Source organism: Eurosta solidaginis, chromosome 3 (assembly GCF_040869045.1).
Source record: "Eurosta solidaginis isolate ZX-2024a chromosome 3, ASM4086904v1, whole genome shotgun sequence".
In the NCBI taxonomy this organism is placed as follows: domain Eukaryota; kingdom Metazoa; phylum Arthropoda; class Insecta; order Diptera; family Tephritidae; genus Eurosta; species Eurosta solidaginis.
The window spans coordinates 153,430,320-153,455,621 of record NC_090321.1 but is presented as its reverse complement, the minus strand read 5'-3'; the positions used below and the strand labels follow the sequence as shown (position 1 = coordinate 153,455,621).

Sequence of the window (25,302 nt, the reverse complement as noted above, 5' to 3'; positions counted from 1 at the left end):
GTGTATACTGAAACACATTAAATATATTGAGGGCAAGCTTCTTCTAAGCGAAGGCGCATTGGCCATAACGATTCATTAAAACAAGAAGGTCAGCGTAGATGAGCGAAACATTGATTATGCGAGAAAAGGAAATGAAACTGTCAAGAATAGAAAAAGGAAAGGCTACGAACTGAAGCAAAATGAAATTGAAGCCAAAATATTCAGAAGGGACAGTCATGAAAAATTCGAATCTATGGTAAGACAGAAAAATTCTTACAAACATTTCACATTATTCAACACAGACCATAGTCTCATGACCAAAACACTCTTAATTATAAATTATTTCAAATCCGTGACGTTTTTGTTTAAATAGCTAAGTCGAGTTAAGATAATGGCGATATATTTATTTATTACTAAAAATCTAACAGCATCTTTAATAACGGTATGGCAAGCAATAAACAAATTAAGGAATCTGTGACAGTCGTCTTATAGTGATATCGTCTTTATCTTAAATGGAGTTAGGATTTTTAATGGATTGTCACAGATACAGCTGGGTATAACAAGTCCAACCATCTAAAAATTCAAGTAATGTCAAGCATGATCAATTTTTTTCATAAGTTCAGTTTAACATAGAAAAAATAAAAAAAGGGTAAAAACTGAGCATGTATTTTTTGGTGGTTTTAGATAGTTACAAAAAATCTCAACGAACTTGAAAATTGGCTGAATGGTGACGATTCTCCCCACAATATTCAGAAAAGTTTGGAGCCAGTGGTTCAGCACCCAATAATGGAGGACCTTTCTGCCATGCCAACAGAAAAGTTTTCAACTCCGAAAAAAGAACAGCTTGCGAATCCTCGGAGTTATAAAAAACACGCAAAACAAGTTCGAAAAAAATCAAACTTGTCATACTTAGAAAAATGTCCCAATTTTGATGACATAAGAAATAGCTTCAAAATTGGTTTGGCGCTGATACGAAATGAAAATTTATGCAAGCCTATAAAATTCCATGGCTCACTTCTATATGTGTGCAATATTTGCGCTTTTGACTCCATTTGTCAAGTGCTCATGAAGTGCATGTCCTCGTCTGTGGAATGCAAAAGGATGATATAAGGTGAGCAATTCAGCTTGGCGCGTCTGAGTGCGCAAATATTAAACAAAAAGAGCGTTATTGCCCTTTGCAAGAGCGGTTAAGGCAGACAAAGAAGCTAGCTTCCAACTATCTTCAACTTGCAGGATATGTAAAGGAAAAGATACAGTAATTGAACCAACCCTGAAAATATGTATGAAAAAATCCTTAAATACGGGTTTAATTTCCTCTAACAATCACTGAATGATACGCAAAAATGCATATCCAGTTGTTGCGGTGAGCCTCAATATATTGAAAACTTATACGGAAGTCATTTATTCATCGTTACAGATGACTTCAATTTCAATTTCAATTTATTTATAAGACTCGTTGGTTCAGCGTAAGACTAATGCCTTTTAAGCCCATCATCATTAATTAAATTACAATAGTTTCATATATAAATAATAATAATAATATCTAATAACACTAATAATTACTGTATATGCATATCGAAAAAATTGCATTAATTTAAATCATAATTAAATTAATAATTTAATCAAATATTTAACTTTAGAAAGATGTATTCCTTAAAATATGAAAAACAGAAATTAAGGTCATAAGAATGAAAAAGTAAACGAAAGTAGGAAGAAATATTTAGATATTTAAAAACATAAACACTTCCAATTTAAAGCGCCTGGGATAACGATACTTAACGATAATTACATGAATCTAATGAACGTTATCAGAGCATGATGGAATTATAGAAGGTGGCGCATTGCGCATGTAAACATTAGTTCAGCTGTTTTGTATAGGCAATTTTTACGTCATTTTCCTTCAGCTATTGTTTTTCTCTCTCTTTCTTTCATTCACTGAAGCAGTGAAGTGTGACGTCGATGCGCAGAACGAAGCAATTTTGAACTCGTGAGTGCACAATCTGTGGGTTATTTGTGTTATTAGAGAACCATGCCAGCTTTAAGTGCGAATTAATGGTGGCTTATAACCATAAAGCCATAACCAGATAAAACAGCTGATCACATCTACCTAATACTATGTTCAAACAGAAAAATAAATTGCGGAAATTTCGATTTGAATTGAGTGCTGTTCATACAACTCGATTTAGCTTACACAATAGTAATTTGATAGCTGGTTGGCTCATCTCTACAGCAAGAACATACCTTTGTTCAGACTGTCAAAATGAACACGCACATTATTAGGCGAATGAAATGGAATGAAAACATAAAACTTTGAAATTTTTGTGTGTTGTAAGAAAATGTGTTCAATGTTTTGGTTTCATTTTGAGTTTGCCATCTTCTTTTGATAATCCATACTCCAGTGAAAAGAAAGACATAAAATCAGCTGATGAGATGAGCCAACCACATAGTTCAGCCATGCGTAACTGACGTTAAAATATACTCAATAAACACACTTTACAATGTTGCATTTGCAGTTTGAAACAATTTATTACGCAATTTTTTTTAAATTGGCAATTATTATTACAATTTATTATATGACAAATTGCGTAATAAATTGCCCAAATAGTATAAATTGCCAATTTGGTGTGTGTTTGAACCTAGTATTATGGAAATCAATGTAATCGAGTTAGCGTTATGGTATGGCACCATTAAGGCTATGTAGTGCCATCCGTCTCGGATATAATGTACTACACCTTTCAGTATATACATGTTTGAGTCCACTGTAAGTTTCCGTGGTATATCCTTAAGCTGCATTCATTGGTGCCGTTTGTCGTATCGCTGTAGTCGTATCCCTAACGTAATCAGCTGTTTATCGTTACGACGGTAAACCAAAAGCCAATTGGTTGGCTACGATACGGTTACGACCTTAGCGGCACCAATAATCGATTGCATTGATTCTCATAAGGTTGGTCGAATTAGCTGTTATAAGGTTACCGATACGGTTACCGATAAAGCACCAATGTCTGCAGCTTACAGGCCAAATTAATGGTGACTTACAACCATAAAGCCATAACCAGATAAAACAGGTGATCGAACCTACCTTATGGAAATCAATGTAATCGAGTTAGCGTTATGGTATGGCACCATTAATCGATTACATTGATTTTCATAAGGTAGGTGTGATCAGCTGTTTTATCTGCAATCGATTATTGGTGCCGCTAAGGTCGTAACCGTATCGTAGCCAACCAATTGGCTTTAGCGGGAGTCATTGGTGCCGTATGTCGTATCGCTGTAGTCGTATCCCTAACGTAATCAGCTGTTTATCGTTACGACGGCAAACCAAAAACCAATTGGTTGGCTACGATATGGTTACGACCTTATCGGCACCAATAATCGATTGCATTGATTCTCATATGGTTGGTCGAATCAGCTGTTAAAAGGTTACCGATACGGTTACCGATAAAGCACCAATGTCTCCAGCTTTTTGGTTTACCGTCGTAGCGATAAACAGCTGATTACGTTAGTGATACGACTACAGCGATACGACAAACGGCACCAATGAATGCAGCTTAAGGATATACCACGGAAACTTACAGTGGACTCAAACATGTATATACTGAAAGGTGTACTACATTATATCCGAGACGGATGGCACTACATAGCCTACGTTTATAACGGCCATGCGTGGTACCTATATGATGACACGAAAAAAGGAATATCTCAAATTTCCGAAGACGAATTCGTGTGTCCTATCATGCTTATATATATAAATGAAGTAAGCACCACCTAAAACTAATTATCCCCTTTGATTTTTAAACCTTTCATGAACATGAAATGGTATATTAACTTTAGTCCGATGTTTGTAACGTTGCGAAATATAGAAGATAGACTCACCATTAAGAATACCGAATTTATCAGGGCGACGAACTGAGTTGATATAGCCATGTCCGTCTGTCCGTCCGTCCGTCTGTCTGTTTGAACGCAAACTAGTCCCTCAAATTTTGAGATATCTCAATCAAATTTGGCACAAGGATGTATTTTTTTATTATATTAGACATTTGTCGGATCCAGCAGGATCGGACCACTATAACATATATCTCCCATACAACCGATCGTTAAGATAAGACGAAATCTAACATTCCTGCCGCAATTTAGAAAGTATAAAAGTGAAACTCGGTGATATATATTTTAATATATCATAGAAGATTTTCTGAAAAAATCACTTTGATCGGAGCTATATCTAATGTAACAGCCTCTCACGAGACTTATCTTATAGATTGTATTTTAAGCGTTAATTTGAAGCAAATCAATTTATTTTTTAACGAGCTAGGCAAAATCTTAGATCTCATATTTGTGACTGATAATATTAACTACGTTATTTCTGAGTGCATGTCGCCCATGAGTCAATGTGATAAGCATCATAGGGCCATAACTCTAAGCGTTGAGTCTTATGAATACCTTCCGACTTTTCTAAATACTAATGATAAAATCATTTACAAATATGATACCTGTGATTTTTTGAATCTGAATAGTTTATTATTGGATGTTAACTGGACTGCTCTAATAGCAAATTTAAGTATCGATGAGTGCTTTTCCAGCTTCAAAGCATTTATACATGAGTTCTGTATGAATAATATATCCATTAAAAAGAAGCGACCACATAGTATTCCATGTTACACAAAAGAATTAAAAAAGCTTAAAAACCTAAGAAACAAATTTCACAAACGTTTTCTGCTCACTAATAATATATATTTTTATTATAAATATAAAAACTTTGCTGTCGAGTTCAATCGCCTAGATAAATATCTGTACAATAAATTCATTCGCGGCGCCGAATGGAGTATTAAAATTAATCCGAAATATTTTTCAGTGTTTCTTGATGATCAGTTCGCTGATAGGCCCAATGATGTAGCTAATCTGTTTGCTAACTTTTTTAAGTCTAATTTTACTACTGAAAATGATGTCCCCTCATCAAGATTTTTTTCAAATTTCTCACACATTAATTTTGGGTATCTTACCCTATCTTCAGAAGACATTGCCAAAGGGCTTGCCACACTTCAGCCGTCTTCTCAAACCGATGTTGATGGCCTGTCGGCACTCCTTTAAAAAAAATGCCCTGCTCTAATTGCACCATTGAAAATTATTTTTAATAAATCTCTTGCTTCAGGAACCTTCATTAATGATTGGGAAGTTGCTCCCATAATCCCAATCTTAAAATCAGGTAAGAAAAACGATGTTCGCAATTATAGACCTATCTCAAAACTCTCTACCATTTCTAAGCTTTTTGAGTGTATTGTAAAAGACAAACTGTATTTTGCAACCAAATCTCTTATTTGCCAAAATCAACATGGGTTTGTGTTTGGGCGATCCACAGCCACGAATTTAGCTGTATTTGTAGATTACTGTCATACTGCTTTCTTTTTTCAGCTTGATTCCAGGTTGATCGCGTATATACAGACTTCTCGAAGGCCTTTGACAAAGTTTGTCACAGAGTACTACTTGGAAAGCTTGCTCATATGGGTTTCCATTGCTGATTTTTGAAATGGATACAATCATACCTCTCTAATAGACGCTGTTTTGTTACTATCGATGGTGTTTCGTCAGAACCTTTCATTGCTTCATCCGGTGTCCCGAAAGGAAGCGTTATAGGCCCTCTACTATTTGTTCTTTTCATCAACGACATAAGTAGTTGCTTTTTATTTGCAAATTATTTACTGTATGCAGATGATCTCAAAATTTTCGCCGTAGTCAGGGATACTTGTGATGAAGCTAAGTTTCAACGTGATATTGACGTGATTCGTGGTGTCTACGTTATAGACTCCCTTTAAATATTAAAAAATGCTTTAAGATGACGTTTGCTAAAATTTTGAATGTTCGTATTACGAACTATAGCATTTCGAACACTTTCCTGCGCAATGTCACTGAAGTAAAAGATCTTGGGGTTATCTTTGACCCGAAGTGGAACTTTAATAATCATGTTGACTTCATCATTGCAAATTCCTACTCAGTACTTGGTTGTATCCGTCGGAATTCCAGTAAGTTTTCTGACCCTTACACTCTGAAAATGTTATATATAACATTTGTACGCTCGCGTCTTGAGTACGCAGTTTTCATATGGAGGCCCTATAGCCAAGTTTCTATTAAAAGAATAGAACGTATTCAGAAGGTGTTTCTTAAATTCGCTCTAAGAACCTTAAAATTCGACGATCCTGTCCCTTCGTATGCTTCGCGTCTCATGCTTATTGACCTACAATCTTTGGATAGTCGTAGGTCTATGTTGTCGATGACTTTTATATTCAATATTATTCAAGGGATCCTTGATTGCCCTTCTCTCATGGAAAGGATTACTTTTAATGTTCCTAGGCGTAACCTCCGATTCACTTACCCTTTTTACTGCAAAAAGGTTAAAACTAATTTCGCCAGCAATGCTCCTTTTGCAAGATCTATGCGAGAATTTAAAATTTTTTCTCAAACAATCGTCATTGATTTTTCAATGACCACTGAAGCTTTCGTAAATCTTTTTCGCTCGTTATCTATAAATCTTTAAACTTGTTTTAAATGCTTAGCATATTAACTTCTTAAGTGTAGTATGCAACATACTTGTATTTTTATATAAAAATGTATGTCCTTGTTGTTAGTAGTCTGTAAGAAACTTTGTTTCATTGATGTATTACAATAAATATAAATATAAATATAAATATATATAGTATATATCCCACACAACCGATCGTTCAGATAGAAAGATTTTTGGCAATTTCTCCCTTAATTTCCAATATAAAAACGTTAAACTTGGTGATATTTATTCTAATATATCATAGAAGATTTCATGAAAAAATCATTTCGATCGGAGCTATATATAATAAATATCCCATTCAACCGATCGTTCAGATAGAAAGATTTTTAGCCATTTCTCCCTTAATTTCCAATATAAAAACATTAAACTTGGTGATATTTATTCTAATATATCATAGAAGATTTCCTGAAAAAATCACTTTGATCGGGGCTATATGTATATAGTATATACCTATCCCATACAACCGATCGTTCAGATAGAAAGATTTTTGGCCATTTCTCCCTTAGTTTCCAATATAAAAACGTGAAACTTGGTGATATATATTCTAATATATCATAGAAGATTTTCTGTAAAAATCATTTCGATCGGAGCTATATATAATATATATCCCATACAACCGATCGTTCAGATAAGGGGGTTTTTTGCCATTTTTTATTTTATATTTATCTTAAAAATTGTTTAGGTATGTACATCTATTCACTATATATTTCTTATCTTATACATCCGATTATTTGGAGATTACGAACGGGATAAGATTATTGTTCAGCCCCATTCATGAAAGGTATGAAGTCTTCGGCACAGCCTGCCCTTACTTGTTTTATTTTTATTTATTTTTTATCAGAAATTTTTTTTTTTTAATTTTTCTTAATTCTTAGGTGCTCACTTTGAAAAATGTAAACATTTTGCACAATTTTGCGAAGATATTTGAGACAATTTATTTTCTTAATATAATATAATGGAAATAATAATAAACATATTTGGAGTTATTTCGTAATGTAACGATTTTTGGGGAATCCTGGTTATTGTACACCTTCTGCAAACGTTCGAATCACTAAATTCTGGAATAAATCACTCCAATATTTAGTATTGCAAACTGGTCTTTATTAAGATTACTTTGAGAGTAGTACTTCACATCAAAAAGCGTGTTTAAATCAAAACTGAATTATTATTACCCAGCTTGCCCTGCTTTTATACTCTCTGTTGTTGCGTCCGCATATTTCTTCAAAAGTCTAGACGTTTCGCCTTCTAGAACTCTTGTAACTCCTGCTTGGTAATTAGCTATGTACATGTATATTTGTAGTTTATGCGTTTCTCATAGTCATATGCGGGTGTATGTGTGAGAAACTACTTCGGCTGATGTGTGTGAAATATCTCTTCGTTGCCTTGTATTTATGTGTGTAAATGATGACCGATGTATTCATGTACGCCAGTGTGGCTTGCTTCATGTTTTTGTTGTTGCGTGATTATTTACTAACAGCCTAGTGATGCCAACATTCGCCACAGTATTAAAAAACCAGTTTCCCTAAGTTGAGTCTGGTCCAAAAATATTTTACTTTTTCATATCAACTAAATAGGGAAGTAGTACGGTGTTGTTATATATAAGCTTTCTAAGTTTTTATACATATGTAACTAGTGTTAAATTGAATAAATACATATGAAATATTGCAAACCATTTTTTCCTTTTCCAGAACTCTTAAAAGCTACTCAGTACACCAATTTTTTTTTTTTTGATTTTGAACATTTTTTTAAAAAATTTGACTTTTGAAAAAATGTGAATATTGGCCGTAAATTTGCAGAACTTTTTTCTCCTTTTCAGGAACTCCAGAACTTTTTAAAAGCTACTCAAAACACCAATTTTTTTTTTTTTTTGATTTTGAACAGTTTTTAAAAATTTGACTTTTGGAAAAATGTGAATATTGGGCGTAAATTTGCAGAACTTTTTTCTCGTTTTCAGGAACTCTAGAACTTTTTAAAAGCTACTCAGAACACCATTTTTTTTATTTTGAACATTTTTTAAAAAATTTGACTTTTGGAAAAATGGTGATAGTGGGCGTAAATTTGCACAATTTTTTTTCCTCCTTTTCAGGAACTCCAGAACTTTTTAAAAGCTACTCATAACACCATTTTTTTTTGATTGTGAACATTTTTTAAAAAATTTGACTTTTGAAAAAATGTGAATATTGGGCATAAATTTGCAGAACTTTTTTTCTCCACTTTAGGAACTCCAGAACTTTTTAAAAGCTGCTCAGAACACCAATTTTTGTTTTTTTTGATTTTGAACATTTTTTAAAAAATTTGACTTTTGAAAAAGTGTGAATATTGGGCGTAAATTTGCTGAACTTTTTTCTCCTTTTCAGGAACTCCACAACTTTTTAAAAGCTACTCAGAACACCAATTTTTTTTTTTTTTTGATTTTGAACATTTTTTAAAAAATTTGACTTTTGAAAAAATGTGAATATTGGGCGTAAATTTGCAGAACTTTTTTCTCCTTTTCAGGAACTCCAGAACTTTTTAAAAGCTACTCAGAACACCAATTTTTTTTTTTGATTTTGAAAATTTTTTAAAAAATTTGACTTTTGGAAAAATGTGAATTTTGGGCGCAATTTTGCAGAAAATTTTTTCTCCTTCTCAGGAACTCCAGATCTTTTAAAAACCTACTCAGAACAACTTTTTCCTAATTTTCGAATTTTTCAAATTTTTGAAAAATGTGAATATTTGGCGAAATTCTGCAGAACTTTTTTCTCCTTTTCAGGAACTCCAGAACTATTGAAAAGCTACTCAGAACAGTTTTTTAATCAATTTTCGACACTTTGTATGCTGCGCGAAGTTGGCATACACAAATTTCAAAAACGTTTTTTTCTATCTAAAAAGCCAGAACTTTTTTCTCCTTTTCACGAACTCCAGATGTATTTGAAATCTACTCAGAAAAGTTTTTGTTTTTTAGTTTCGGGATATTGTGTATGCCAACTTCACAGGCATGCTAAATTCGTCAAAAATTGTTAAAAATGTCTAGTAAACGAAGTCAAATCAAAAATGAAAGAAAATTTAGTACTGACTCCAACGCCGAGTAAACAATTTGATATAGTTATTATTGATACAATAGGACCTTTACACAATCGAGTTACGGTAACAAGTTCGCAGTTACCATCATATGCGATTAAACAAAATACCTGGTAACAATAACAGTGCCAGATAAAAGCGCCAAAACAAATAGGTTCAGCAATTTTCGAGAGTTTTGATATATGGTCCTATGAAATCCATCAGGTCAGATTTAGGCACCGAATATAAGAATAAAATTCTTTCAGAACTTATGAAACTTTTGAATATCAAACATGACTTTTCGACAGCGTATCATCACCAAACGGTTGGCTCAATAGAGTATTTAACGAATACCTACGGGCATATCTTAACGATACCTTCTCTGATTGGGATACATATTTAACGTACTTTACTTTCTTGCACAATACAACATCCAATACTGTTTTCGATAATAAATTCACTCCCTTTGAACTAACATTTGCTAGAAAGCCAGTTTTGCCAAATGAGTTAAAGAAAGAAGCCATTGATCCGCAAGCATTTACGAGGGTCCATATGTAGTTAAACAAATGGATGGCGTAAATGTAACAATTTATGACAAAAAACTAAAAAATTAAAAACTGTTCACAAAAATCGCGTACAAAAGGTATAATAAATAGCTTTAGGCAACTCACGCTTTATTTGCAAATACAAAATTTATAAATTCTAGAATTGTAATACCTAAATAAAACTAGGTTGCTAGTACGAAACGCATTTCTATGCCAAAACAAACAAAAAAACACAAACACTTGAAATGTATAAAATTTATAAATAAATATAAGATGTAAACATACGACTTAGTAGCTAAAAGCTAAACCACAAACATATGTGATTCCATGATGATTATATATTATATATTATAATCATATACTTATTTTCAAATATGCCAATTGGCATAGCAAAAACTCCCTAGCTTCAAAAACATAAGACAAAAATATGTTAAACTATAAACTTAAGATAAATGAAATTGTAACCGAAGGAAAAAAAAAACAAAAAAAAAAGACTGTATTATAGTTTATAATACTTAAAACTTAAAAAAAAAAATACTTTAACTAATAGTTTTAGTTAAACAAAATTCATTAAAAACTGAATTCTTGTATCAAAATTTTATACATATATCATGCAACTACTATTTGCATATTGCAATGCAAATAAAAATTTCAATAACATTGTACAAATAAATTTAATTATCATTAATTAAAACTTTAAATAACTTCAATAACATGTATAAATAAATTTCATTATCATTAATTGAAACAATTGTACATATTAAATAAGTTCTTAAACTTTTTATTAATTGGAAGATAAGCTGATGTATGTTTGAGTTCATCAATTTAACATAATTTACATCAAATAATGTCGGGAAAGAAGAAGCCAGCAGAATTGATCACTCTGCCGACTTCTTCTTCCCAAAGGAGGGTGATGTATTGACACCCTAAGCTCAATCTCACCACACCAAACATACATCAGCTGTTCCACCACGTATGGTATAGGGCCCTGCATCGCACGAGCTTCCAGATTGATGGGTGTTACCCCTTCCGGCTTTTTATGAGTTCCGGCCTCGTTACAATTGTTTTTGTTTTTGTTTTTACAATCCATCAGTGAATCCCACGATTTGCGGAGAGCGGGGTCGTCCACCCCAGGCAGAGATCCGCTGTACCTCGTATAAGGCCTAAATTACAACTGGGTGTGGCCTGATTCCCAGAGGCTCCGTTAGCGACTGGGCTATTTGAGGGGCCCCCAGCCAGGCTGACCATCGGCACGGCAACGCATAACACCACCGGACCGGCCCCCACCTTGAGGCCATGTTCAAGAGCCACTACCATATGCCAGAGCTATTAAGGAGCTAAGGCACTAATGGCACTGATTCCTGAACTTACCTAGCACTCCCCTAGCGGGGTACTGTAGTGACTATTACCAGCCGGCACCCTCGAGGAGGGTTCAGCTCAAGGATTTTCGCCAGCCTTTGTTACGATAGGTTTAACGATTTTTGATTTATAATTAATAATATTTGTAAAATTGATTTTATCACAAGTGGGCGGTGCCACGCCCATTAAAAAATTTTTCTTTTTCAAATTTTTATCAAGAGTCTCAATACAAGTCCACATGTCAAATTTCAACATTATAGGTGTATTATTTAATAAATAATCAGATTTTATGTGTTTTCCAAACCCTATCAAAAACCAGGACCTATATTATAAAATAACTCCGTCCTCTTGGCAAATACTAGAAGCTTCCTAGGACTTAAGCCACTTGCTGCTTCTAGATCTGACAGCTGTATCACTCCTAATAGCTGGAGTCTTAGCCTGGCAAGTGCAGGGCACGAGCACAGAACGTGCTCGATCGTTTCCTCCTCCAACCCGCACTTCCTACATCTGCTATCACTGACCAAGCCAAATTTAAAGGCATGTGACGCCAGAAGGCAGTGTCCAGTCAGAATACCCGTCATGAGTCTACAGTCCTCTCTTTTTAATGATAGAAGCAACTGTGTTAGTCTAAGGTTGTAAGACCTACACGTAATCTTCGACACTTTACAGCCCCGCGCTTGAACCCACGCCTTTCCCGCTTGGTCGATCATGGGCACCTGTCGCCTTCGCTTAATCTCGCCCAGTCTAATTGGGACTGCTTACACTCTAACACGCATTTAGATGCTGTGCTATGCGAGATTATTGCCTTAATTGCTGCTTGACTGTCAATATAAAAGTTAACACGGTTGCAGCTTAAGCTATTCTCTTCCAGGGTTTCTACTGCTTTGGTTACGGCTAATATTTCCGCTTGGAAAACGCTACAGTAATCCGGCAGCCTGTAGGATCTGCTTACTTCCGGATCAGCGCAGTATACCGCAGACCCTACTCCTTCCATTACTTTGGAACCATCGGTGTACACATGTATCGCCTCGTCCGCCATTTGCGCACCCTTGCGCCAACTGTCCACCTCTATTGTGGCCTTAAGATCTCCCTCGATGCGCAGATAGGGAATCATGTAGTCTGTTCGTCTTGTGATTGATGACGATATACTACTATGGCCATATGGTCGGCGCTCAAGCTGCCCGAAGCACCGAGCCTGGTTGCGGTCGTTAACGCTTTGTTCTTTGCTACCAGGTCTACAGGTGGGACGTGAAAAATGGCATACAGTGCAGCCGTCGGGGTTTTTTTCAGGGCTCCCGTAATGCTAAGCATCGATAGTCTGCATACCCCCTCTAATTTTTTGAGGTATGTTGTTTTTTGTGTGGCTTTCCACCAAACAAGAACTCCATAGTATAGAATAGGGCTTACAATCGCTGTAAAAACCCAATGAGAAAGAGAGGGCGATAGGCCCCACGTACACCCCAGCATTTTTTTACATGCATAGAGTGCCGTTGAGGCCTTCTTGACCCTCTCATCCACGTTGAGCTTCCATGACAGCTTACTGTCTAGGATGATTCCTAGATATTTTGTACAAGGTTTCTCCTGTAAGTTCACCCCTCCTAACTTAGGCCTGGTCCAATTTGGGACTTTGTACCTCTTTGTAAACAAGACCATATCCGTCTTCTCCGCATTGACTTCCAACCCGACATTAGATGCCCAGGTATGAATATCCCGAAGCGCTAGATCCATCAAAGAACTAATCGTTGGAAGGCACTTTCCACTTATGACAATTGCAACGTCATCTGCGTAAGCCGTAAGTTTTACGGGTCCCTCATCGAATTGCCTGAGCAGTTGGTTGATGACCAGCGTCCACAGCAGAGGTGATATCACCTCTCCCTGCGGCGTGCCCCTGTCCACTGATTTCGTGGCCTCGTACAATCCCCATTGTGATGTAATCTTTCTGCAATTTAACATGCAGCCGATAAATCTCCTACTTGAGGCTTGTAGCATGGCCGGGAATATACCATCTGGGCCCGGCGATTTAAACTTAGAAAACGTCTTCACTGCCCACTCGATCTTGGTCACCAAGCCCGGCAATTACTAGCTCCGTGATCGAAGTGAGAGTGATGTTTGCTGGCTCTTCTAAACCGTCTCCCGATGGGAAAGGTGTATCGAGAAGCACCTCAAGGGATTCCTCACTATTACGTGACCATTCCCCGTTCTCTTTCTTTATTAGTCCTGGAATATGTCTCCTTTTGCTAGGACTTTTTTCAACCGTGCTGTTTCGCTGGAGCACTCTATGTCCGTACAGAAACTTTTCCATGAGTTTCTCTTCGCCCTGGTAATTTCACGCTTGTAGATCCTCAGTAGATCCCTGTATTCGTCCCGACACGCTTCGCTTTCCGCGGTCTTTGCGAGCTTAAACATTTATAGAAGACTCAGCGCATTGCTCCACCATGGCGGCTTTGCTTTTCCTCTGAATCTTCTTAGAGGGCAAGCTTTGTTATATGCAGTCATAAGCGTCCTTGTTAGGAATTCATTCGACTCCTCCAGTTCCTCTACATTAGCAACCTCTTTGGGTTGTCCCAGTTTTGTTTCTACATGTTTCTGAAATTTCGTCCAGTTCGTTGACCTAGGGTTTCTAAAGTTTGCTCCCTTCTCTAACGTCTTTAGGGGGATGCTGAAGCTGATATACGCATGGTCGGAGAAGGATGGTCTGTCAAGAACCATCCAATCATACCTTCATATATCACGTTCGGAGCTCAATGTAATATCAAGAACATTGCTGGATGTTGGACCAATGTATGCAGGGACATTTCTCCTGTTGGCTATCTGCAAATTGGTTTGCAGGATGTAACAAAATAGAGATTCGCCTCTCTCGTTCGTATGTGCTCCTCCCCACGCATTGTGTTGAGCATTTGCATCTGCGCCTATAACCAACCGCCCTTTGCGCCCTTGCTCCTGTACTAGCCTTTTGCACTCCATCGGTGGAACCTCCGCAGCATGGGCCATGTAGCAGGACGCCAGGATAAATGCCTGCTTTTTCTTTTGCTAACGGCCACCGCTACGATATCCTCAGTGGTGAAATTAGGCAGCATATATGAATGCAGCTGTTTCCTTACCATTACTACAGCTCGCACCCGTCCTTCCGTTTGCGCGTAGTAAACGCCAAACCCGCGGTCGATAAGTCCAGAAACCTTTCCCCCCGATGAGAGCCACGGCTCCTGGATCAGCGCCACGTCAAACGAACCCTCCTCAAGGGTTAGGAGGAGTTCGCTCGACGCCACTTTACTGGAGGTTTATCTGTAGGACTCGCAGCACCATTGGGCTGTTTGCCCCCTCCAGCACCTTCGTCTTGACGTCGTCGTCCTCCCCTTGGCCTTTTGGTTTAGAGTATTCGAGGCCCCCTTCAGCCTCTCGTGACTGTTGTGCCGGGTGTTCCTCTGTGCGAGTCACAGCACCATTTAGCGGTTGGTCCTCTCTACCACGTTCGTGGTGACGTCGGGGACCTCCACCTGTCTTTTTTCCCTTAGGCTTTTGAGCTCCTTTTCGACTTCGCCCACCTCTAGCGTATTAGGGTTTTTATCCTCGGGACTTCTTTTCCTGAGTCGCATGTAAATTTTGCCAGTGCCAAAGAACATTTTGCCAAGCTGCGTGTACAAAATATCTTCCGCCTGCTTGTTTATTTGAAAGATGTAGAACTGACCATCCTCGGTAGGCCGAGATATAGTAAGTACCTTCCTATCCTGTGTCGGTATGTTCGGATTCTGATTCTGCAGAAGTCGCAGTCTATCCTCCGACTTCATCACGCATGGTATCCATAGCTTAACTTTTGGTACCGTGGGGATTTGCGCTTTATCCACCACCTCAAACCGCGCGTTCGTGCCTTGCCTTTGGAGGTTTGGAACCACTTCCTCCAGCCACCGCAAGCTCGCGATGTTGTCGCACGCTATCATCTTCACATCATTATACCATCCCCCCGAGTCAAAGGTTGGAAGGGGCTTACTTGGTTGTTCACGCATCATCTTAAGCATTAAGCTAATAAGCTTCTTTTCCACATATCTCCAACTTGCAGTAGTCATTTGTCCAAATGGACTGCACTCATCTTCTCGGGAAAAGCAGGAGTCTTAGTGTTATCTCCCTTTGGCACCTCCGAGATAGAGCCGGATTCTTAGCGTTAACTCCCTTTAGCACCTCCGAGAAAGCCGGAGTCTTAGCGTTATCTCCCTTTGGCTTATCTCCTACTTCCGTAGTTGGAAGTCCCTCTGACTCGCAACTTTCGAGGTAGTTGCTACCTCGCTATTGGAGCCCATCTGTCTTACAGCTTTGGGCCTACATGTCTTGTCTATGCCACTGCGCTGCCTCGCGGCTCTAGGACTGGGTCCTTTCTGCCTCTTGAAAGCAGGCTTGTCGCCTTCCGTCGAACGTTGCCTCTTCATTCTGCCATTCGACGCTTCTTCCTCCTCGTACCGGTTGCAGAACCGAGGGTTTCTCGCAGCAAACCTTTTGAACTGCCTTCGACCTACTTCTACCGCTTCATGGGCCCATTCCAAGCGCTCGATCTCCACTTCTGTTGGGTCGGCCACTTCTCCCAAGCGTTGTACAGTTCTTAGTGCTGCACCGTACTGCGATAGAGCTCTTTTACTTCCTCTGCTCCGTACTCTTCTCCACTCTTCCACTCCGTTTTCATTTGTGTGCTTCTCCAACACGGAGTTCATTGAATCAGCACTACTCTCGCTCACCGAGTCCGACGCATTGCTTAATTCGTATTTGTCGTCCTTGGATTGCGACTCAGTCCTCCTCTTTACATCATCCTTATTACAATCAGGTAATGAGTCGTTCATCTTGGTCGTACGACCACCTGCCCGACAAGGCGGGCTCAGCGGTCAATTATTATATACGGGGAAAGAACCGTCCGCCACAGCAGCGCCCCTTACTGTGGTAAGGCCATAAATACTTCCCGAGGTGGCCCGGTGTCGGGAAGGCTCCGTTCGAATACAGCCGAATTTATCCCCTGGCTGCAAATCGTCCAATAGGCACGGTCCGCATAACACCCTGGATTAGGGGATGGCAGTTCTTGGTCACCGACATCCCGCCGCCCTCCTATGAGGCGAAACGGCGTAGATGTCAGTCCTAAACAGCTCCGCCTCATAGTCGGGCGCTATGGAGTTCGGCTAAGCCCTCACACCAACGACAAGGTGCCTACCCTAGTGAGGGATTCTGGGTCCAGATAAGCTCGTGTGCCAAATTGGGTGCAGATATCTCAATATTTACTCAAGTTATCGTGTTAACGGACGGACGGACGGACATGGCTCAATACATTTTTTTTTCGATACTGATGATTTTGATATATGGAAGTCTATATCTATCTCGATTCCTTTATACCTGTACAACCAACCGTTATCCAATTAAAGTTAATATACTCTGTGTGCAAAGCACTTACTTACTTACTTAATTGGCGCTTAACCGTCTAAACGATTATGGCCGTCCAACAAGGCGCGCCAGTCGCTCCTTCTCTCCGCCAACCGGCGCCAATTGGTCACACCAAGGGAGTTTAAATCGTTTTCCACCTGGTCCTTCCAACGGAGTGGGGGCCGCCCTCTACCTCTGCTTCCATAGGCGGGTTCCGATAGAAACACTTTCTTGGCCGGAGCATCATCTTTCATTCGCATAACATGGCCTAGCTAGCGCAGCCGCTGCGTTTTAATTCGCTGGACTATGTTGATGTCTGCGTATAGCTCGTACAGCTCATCATAAATCTTCTTCGGTACTCGCCATCGCCAACGCGTAGAGGTCCATAAATCTTTCGAAGAACTTTTCTCTCGAACACTCCCAAAGCTGCTTCATCTGCTGTTGTCATGGTTCATGCTTCTGCCCCATATAGCAGGAGGGGTAGGATAAGTGACTTGTAGAGTATGATTTGCGTTCGCCGAGAGAGGACTTTTCTTTTCAATTGCCTACCTAGTCCAAAGTAGCATTTATTGGCAAGATTGATTCTTCGCTGGATTTCAGTGCTGATGTTGTTGCTAGTGTTGATGCTGGTTCCCAAATAAACGAAGTCTTTTACTATTTCGAAATTATGGCTGCCAACAGTAGCGTGGTTGCCAAGGCTGACTCTTTGCTCGATGACAGCAGGTACTTCGTTTTGTCCTCATTCACCATCAAACCCATCAAACGTGTGCAAAGCACGCTGAGTATAAAAAGTGCACATTTCAAACCCCTCACTTACTAAATCTAGGCTATAGATGGTAAAATCGAAGCTTGAGGGAAGGGTAATTAATTAAGTTTGCGTATCATTAAAAGAATTGGAACTCCCGACTATTGCAAACTATTTTTTTTTTTCAACATTTATGATTGATTTTATGATAAAATTGATACAACCGAGATCTGGAGAAATTTTGTTCAAAACTAAAAATTTTATGTAAAAAAAACTGAATTAGTCTGGATTTCGGCACGTGTTTTCTTCAAGGTTTTTCGTTAAAATATATATTTATATTATGATTTTTGATAAAATGAAAGTGTGAGTAACAATGTACTTTACCACACCATGAAACTAAAGATTTTGCAACGAATTCGACACATTTTTGAATTGCCGAATAGTTTGTCCAATTAGAGAATACAAAAATTTGGTCCATTTCTTTGAGATTTGGTCCTTTTTTTCGATTAATTCTGGTCTTAAATGAAAACATGGTGTGGCAAACGTGTCCACCATGGAAATAATGAAGACAAACAACCCCTGTCAAGGCGACCACCACAATCCAGAATCTGATAATATTGCTGAACCAGAATTTGTTGATGTAACTCTTCAAAACAAAAAACTGTTTAAATGGCTAGCCAAAGAATTTGGCGGGGTTAGTACACTCGCTACCGCGAAAGCATGGAACACAGAGGATGGATTTGAGTGGACACCTTTCCAATATTTCTCGGAATATTTGATGACAATTTTTGGCGCGAAATTTCACAGCAGAGTAATATGTACGCTCTACAAAATGGTCAAAATTTTAATGAGTACAAGAAACTATGTGGGGCTCACATACTAGCTGATTGCAAGAAACTTCTTCGCGTAAGTATGTACTACCGACCTGCTTTTAAAGGAGTTACTCCACAAGAAAAAGAAAACAACAAATTGTGGAAGGTTGAACCAGTTATAAAACCCGTTTTGAAAAAATGCCAAAGCCAGAAAACTGAGCATCGATGAACAAATGATTCCATTCTCCGGCACCACTCAATTGAAACAATATGTTAAGGGAAAATCCTGTCCTGTTGGTTTGGAAAATTTGGTCCTTGCTAGTCCAGATGGTTTAGTATGGGAATTTTTCATTTACCAGGGGCAAAAACTTGGGCCAATAAAAAATGCAACCACGATTTACGAACTGGGGGAATAGTAGTGCAAAGACTTGTAGAAAATATAAAAAAGGCAGCGAAATATTTATTGACCGTTATTTTAATTCGGTAAAGCTGCTAGATTTCTTGATGGAAAATGAAATATTTACTACTGGTACAATTCAACAAAATCGAATCCCCAAAGAGCTGGGAGCAAAACTTTCAACAGACCATGATATTCTGAAAAGAGGCAGAGGTACCTTGAATGAGTTTGTGAGAGAAGATGAGAAAGAAGCGGTTGTGAAATGGATGGATAGTCGTTCCGTTCTTATTGCGACCACTTCGACGGGAACACGACCAATTATATCTGTTAATCGATGGGATAAGAAAACCAAAAAATACATAAGTGTCAATTGTCCAAATACGATTGCAAATTACAACACGTCAATGGGTGGGGTAGATCATGCAGACAGGTTGATATCTTATTACCGTATTAATATCCGAACAAAGAAGTGGCCCATACGAGTTTTTTTTATAAAAAAGACAAATTTTCATTTGGTGCGAAGAAGTCCGAGTTTATGGACCTTTTAGATTTTAGGATGTACGTAGGAGAATGTTTGTCCGAATGTGCTGGTAATAGTGACATTGAAACCCGAGGATTTCCCCACAAAAAGAGCTAGATCTATACAGCCACTACCACCAAAAAATGTGAGAAGGGCTGAAAGCAGGCATTTGCCCATCTGTGGTGTCCAGGATAAAAACAAATTTATGAGATGCCGTAAGGAAGGATGCAACCAAAAGACCAGATTCAAATGCATTTCTTGCAATGTATTTTTGTGCTTTGCCAGCGATAGACACTGTTTTATGGAATTCCATTCATAAGAAATTAGTACTACATTAACCATTTACTGAAATTTGCTTAATGTTTTGAAATGTTTCCATTTTAAACTATTCTTTCTTTTTGTTTGAAATTCTTTTTGGTATAAAACTGTTTTTTTTTCGTTGGCGTACGAGCCAAATGTCCAGCTGGCTGCACCTGCCAGTGATAAGAATCCTTATATGTTACAATAAAAAAATTTAAATTTTATAATTAATTTAGAAGAATATAAGCTAAAAAAATATAAAAAAATATTGGTTTCTCACTGATGTTAGCGCCGGGACTGAAGAGGTTAAACATACGTTTTGAAATATTTAAATAATGCAATATTCTAGTCGTCTATACAAACGAATGAAAAACACTATTGAGCAAATGAGTCGATCAAGCATTATCGCATGCTCCTGAAGATGGCTTCAGATTGAAGCCGAAATATCGACAAATTAAAAACCAATGCAATTTTAAACATTGTGTTTTATTTAACCACGGCCTTTAAGCTCATAAAATTAACATAACATAAACGTATAAAGCTATAAAAATTACCAAAAATGCAAATGATTTAAGTAATCGAACAGCGATTGAACAGGTGATCGGGGCGCTTCCCACGGCAGCCGGTTCTATGTACCGGAGCGACTCGGAATTTTTCCCAGCCAAGGACTGTCATTTCAGTGTAACCCCATTTAATTTGTTGCGTCCCTCCCACAAATTCTCATCCTCCCAACAGATCCTTGCAGTGGGACTGCGCCACATTTTCCTTCTCCGGGAAGGTAACGACCCAATCCAGGACATTTACCTGACCCGGTATATAACTAAAACATTATAATTTGTACTTTATGCTTTAATTTTTAAAATAATTTTTTAATTGTGTTGTATTTTGAAGATGAAAATTTTTGAATTACTTCAAAAAGAAAATTCTAATTAGTTGATAAAAAATAAAACTCTAAAAAAATTAAAAACAAAATTTTTATAAATAAATATTTTAATTGGAATAATTTTCAACTATAATTGGCGATCCTACCAACGGACCTCTAACCTTGAACATTATTCATCACGAGCTATTAATAATTAAAAAAAAACGTATGCCATAAAATTTTCGTAAACCACAAGTATGGTGCATCTGTTAACGCTAGTGAGAAGAGATCAACAGTTAAAACAAATATCGAACGGGACGGGAGCCGCTACGTGATATAGAGGAAAGAATCAAAAAAATCTAATTTTTTGATTGCCAGAGCCCAGCAGAAAATTATCAAATAATTAAAAAAATAAAATTATTGAGTGATTTTTCGCAACACATTGCGACATATTTTAAAGTTACGCAAGATAAAAACGCTAAAAACGAGAAGTGTATGGCAGATCAAAACAATACAAATGCAAATACAGCCACAGCTGTGGAAAATGAATGCAGCACTGCTCAGGAAGTTTCATCTACAAGATAGTGCCACTAATCTCTCCCTATACTTCATTCATATATCCAAGTATTTTAACATTCAACATCGTCATATAGTGTACCGTTTATTGGAATCATTTGTGGCCTTTAACACCCTCTGCACAAATAAGAACATCATTACAAATTTTAAAGCCATTGCATATTTTAAACCACAATATTATTTAAATTCATCAATCAACTCTTCCATTGTAATAAAATCGTAAATATTAATTTTAAATAATTTCATCTTTTTCTAAATACAATTTTTATTTTACTATTAAATTAAAACTGTTTTCAATTATAATTTAAATTAAAATTTTACAATAAAAATAAAAAACAAAATTTTTATAAATAAATATTTTAATTGGAATAATTTTCAACTATACCCGGTCCAGAGAAATGGTTTTGCTGCGTTTGCCGGAAAAGAATCTTTTTAGGATGGTCACACTCTTGTCAATGTGTCGCGTGCAAGGGATGGTTGCATCGGACAGGATGTTCTTGGCTAGACCCCAAAACTCGGCGTCCGCGTAACTTTTATAAAGCTTTTGTGGCTCCTTGCTGCGACTTTTGCACCGTTTGCCAGCATAGAATATATATTTTTGCGACATCTGCCCAATGCAGCTCCTGCCTTGGAACGCGCCGCATCCGCGGCATAACATCCGTATTGCAGCCATCCAAGACACCGAACTCACACTAAGATCTGCTCTGCAGACCTGCTCTGGGTATAACGCCCACAGAAAAGATCGCGAGAGCGGAAATGTAGTCGGTCTCACGTTTATCACCCACCACTCAGTGCAATATAATCTATTTGATCCCGACATCGGCGGCAGGGAGAGTGTCCTGGAACGTCAAGGCATATCTGTCCGGTCAGGCGATGTAAACTTATAAATCATCAACATCTACATCCCTCGTATCATCTGTTGCCTCAGTGGATACTGCTCTGACATCAGCGCACTATTCACTGGCGATACTGGCATTATCTTAGGCGATTTCCATACCCACCACGATCTAAGGCATTCTAACCTGTAGGCGGACAGAAGGAGTGAGATGTTGGCAGGCCAAATAAAGGAACGACGTTCTGCACAATAAACGGAGACGCCCCCACTCGTATGTAGGAAGCTGTCACAGTTCGCCAGATCTATCCATCGTGAACGCAGGACTAGTAAATTGCGTCAACTGGCAACCAATGGTAACATTGGCATCTGATCACCTACCAATACTCCTTTCGCTCGAGCAATCTGCCGACTTCGTCACCACTGAAAAACGCACTTTCATCAATTTTAAGAAAGGAAAGTGGAATGCGAGTGTGCTTTCCGCAAGGTCATCGAATTGGCTTCGGCTCGTTTTACTCCCGTCGAAGACTTCAGGAAATCTAGAAACATTTTCCGGCGGGGGCCGCAACTCTAGCGAGAGAACGTGACGTTATAAGACAGCATAACCCCGGTGACCCCCAAATAATGGCTATAAACCAACGCATCAGATTTCTTGTAGGTGAACACAGGCGGCAAAAATTGGAGGAGCGACCTTATTTACAACTTGGGTGTGATGTTCGATCAGGATCTACACTTTGGAGAGCATGCAAACCTAATGTACCGAAAATTCAGAGCCGTAATAGAATCCTCAAATCTCTTGCCGGCAGCACTTGGGGTAAAGACAAAGAAACGCTCATTACTACTTACTAAGCAACTGGCCGGCCGATTGCATGCTACGTATCCTCGATATGGTCGCCAAGGTTACTCACTGGAAGAAAATACAGACCTGCCAAAATACTGCCCTAATATATCTTCTTATGTCCCCAGAATACCACCTACACAATAAGGCGAGATTAGTGCCCATTACGGAGAGAAATGAAATGCTAAGCAAACAGATTCTGTTGAATACATAGAAACCTGGGCATCCCCACAGACATCTGATTGATGAGGCTATACCTCCCGGGGCTTAAGGGGTCATCTCCGTATGCATTATGAGGAAATACGGCACCTGAGAACACAGCCGTTTTTGCTCTCCGTTATTAAATTGAAGTGCCATGAATTACCCATTTGTGTTTCAAATCAACTTTTATTTTAAATATGTCTACAAAAATCAGACTACATCATGGTATAAATAAATTTATAAATTTATACCATGGACTACATATTGATATTCGTTTCTAGCTGAGTATTTGTTTCTCGCCGCGTATGGATGTGTTTTTAATCGCTCTCATATTTTCACATATTCTTATATTTTCTTTTATTTCGTTTTAAATTGCCAAAATGTATGAATTTTGTGGAAAGTGTAACAAACAATTTTACAGAACTGGTGACAATAGTCTAGTGCCGTGAAATGGGTTCTGTAAGAGGATTTACCACAGAGCCTGTAGTGAGGGCATCTCTGACTATGAAGTAAAGCTAATCAAGTCTAACCCGCATTACTTGTGTGAAAATTGTGTTAATATGCCGGATAAGTAAGCTAATATTTTGAACGCTATTCTCGTGGCTCAAACAAGGTTTTGACCTAATTGCAAATGCAGTGACAAAAAATTCGATGATTTAAAAAATCATATACAGTGAAACCTCTCTTGGGCGGACACTCACCGTCGGCTGATTTTTGTCCGGCCAAGAGAGGTGTCCGGTTATGGGAGTGGGTAGCTATTTTGTGAAGTTTTGAATTTTTAACTAATTAAATGCTTATTAATTGCTCATTTAAATAAAATATATTCATTAGATTGCTCACAAAAGATTTGTGTTTATTAATTCCAAAATGCATACACATGCATACATATCTCATATTCAGTAATAACAAAAATAAAAATAAATATTTCACTTAAAGCAAGGCACTCTTTCGAAAGTTTGCCTCCTCGACATGCCTCATTTTTTAGAGCCAACGTTTTGTTTGGCAAAGCTCTAAAGAAAAGGCCTGTCTCATCAGCGTTATAAATATCCCTGGGGGCATATACAATTATCATTGATGGTAGTTTTCCAAAAATTGCTTGATATCTTGCATATCAACAGCAGTACTTTCGCCACAAATGTACTGAAAAGTTATGTCATGTCTGGTTCGCCATTTTTGTAACCAGCCGTTAGATGTTACAAAATTATTGAAACCCTGTTTTAAAGCGACATCTCTAGCATTTTCCTGAATTATTCGCCCGGATTTTGGAACATTTTAGCTTCGGGCCCTACAAAACCACTCGTTACACATCTCGTCAATTTTTTTTCTATCGACTTTCATAAAGAACCTTCTACTTTGAATATTGCTTCCATCCATCCATTTCGCTCGGATATCTTCTTTATTTTTAACGATGTGCGCAGCCTGGGTTTTTCCAATTTTGAACCTTAAAACAGATAATATAAGGACTCTGTACATAATTAAATCGATTTTCTTTTTCATTGAAAACTGTTTTTACACTCCGAATATAAATTTGAGCGAGGTTTTTTTTAGTAAAAATTACCTTTTGGCTAATGCTCTTGCGGAAAAATTGTTTTGCTCACTAGCGTTTATGATTGCAATTTTTTCTTTCAAACTCACATTCGACCGCGAAATTGTTTTACGCCTTTTCACTTTCACTGAACACACTTAACTGAGCAAACCAAACTAAGCATGCGCCTTAAAAAATATTTTCAACAAACACGGGAATCCCCTATTTTTAATTTCTCACATCGTATGTGTGTACACAAGCACTACGACGTTTTTTAAAAGTCAGTATAATTGTAACGAACTTTTTGCATTGTTATTTATGTAAAGTTTTGTACGCTTAAGGGGAGTTCGCGTCCGCTCAAGAGAGGTTTTTCTCTGATTTGTTATGAAACGAAATCTCTTTGTCCGTTCACAAGACGTTGGCGTCCGCTTAATAAAGCTTTTTGGTCTAATTTTATAACAAATGACTGTCCGCGTCCGGCCAAGAGAGTGTCCGGATAAGAGAGGGGCATTTGTTCTGAAAAATGTACTTTAACCTTGGTGCATGAAAAAATGTCCGCCCAAGGGAGGTGTCCGCTTATTAGAGGTGTCCGTTAGGAGAGGTTTCTCTGTAATCAGAGAGGATAGATAGAATAAGAGACGTTGTTTAGGCAGGATGCCTAACTTTTCCGCATCTGATTGCGATACCCCCAATGCAACTCTGCAAATCGATACTCGTTTTAATTTATAACCACCCACACCATCACCGCCACATGCATGTGCGTGCATGTACATGCCCGTGTATGTGTGCTTTTTGTCAGCACTCATGCATATGCATGTCGGGGTTGAT

At 38.1% G+C, this 25,302-nt stretch overlaps 1 protein-coding gene across 14 annotated transcripts in view; it reads right to left on the bottom strand.

Moving 5' to 3' along the window:
* Positions 1–25,302, bottom strand: part of LOC137244380 (uncharacterized) — a 469,574-nt gene that overhangs the window by 419,531 nt on the left and 24,741 nt on the right. The window contains exon 5 of one of the 14 annotated variants that reach the window (XM_067773315.1): positions 1,732–1,979. The exons of 11 other annotated variants lie outside the window; for them this stretch is intronic. The gene's annotated coding sequence lies outside the window, so the exon portion shown is untranslated. Of the gene's footprint in view, positions 1–1,731; positions 1,980–5,815; positions 8,099–25,302 lie in introns of those variants that run through there. 2 more of the 14 variants (XM_067773313.1, XM_067773312.1) reach the window with 2 other exon arrangements.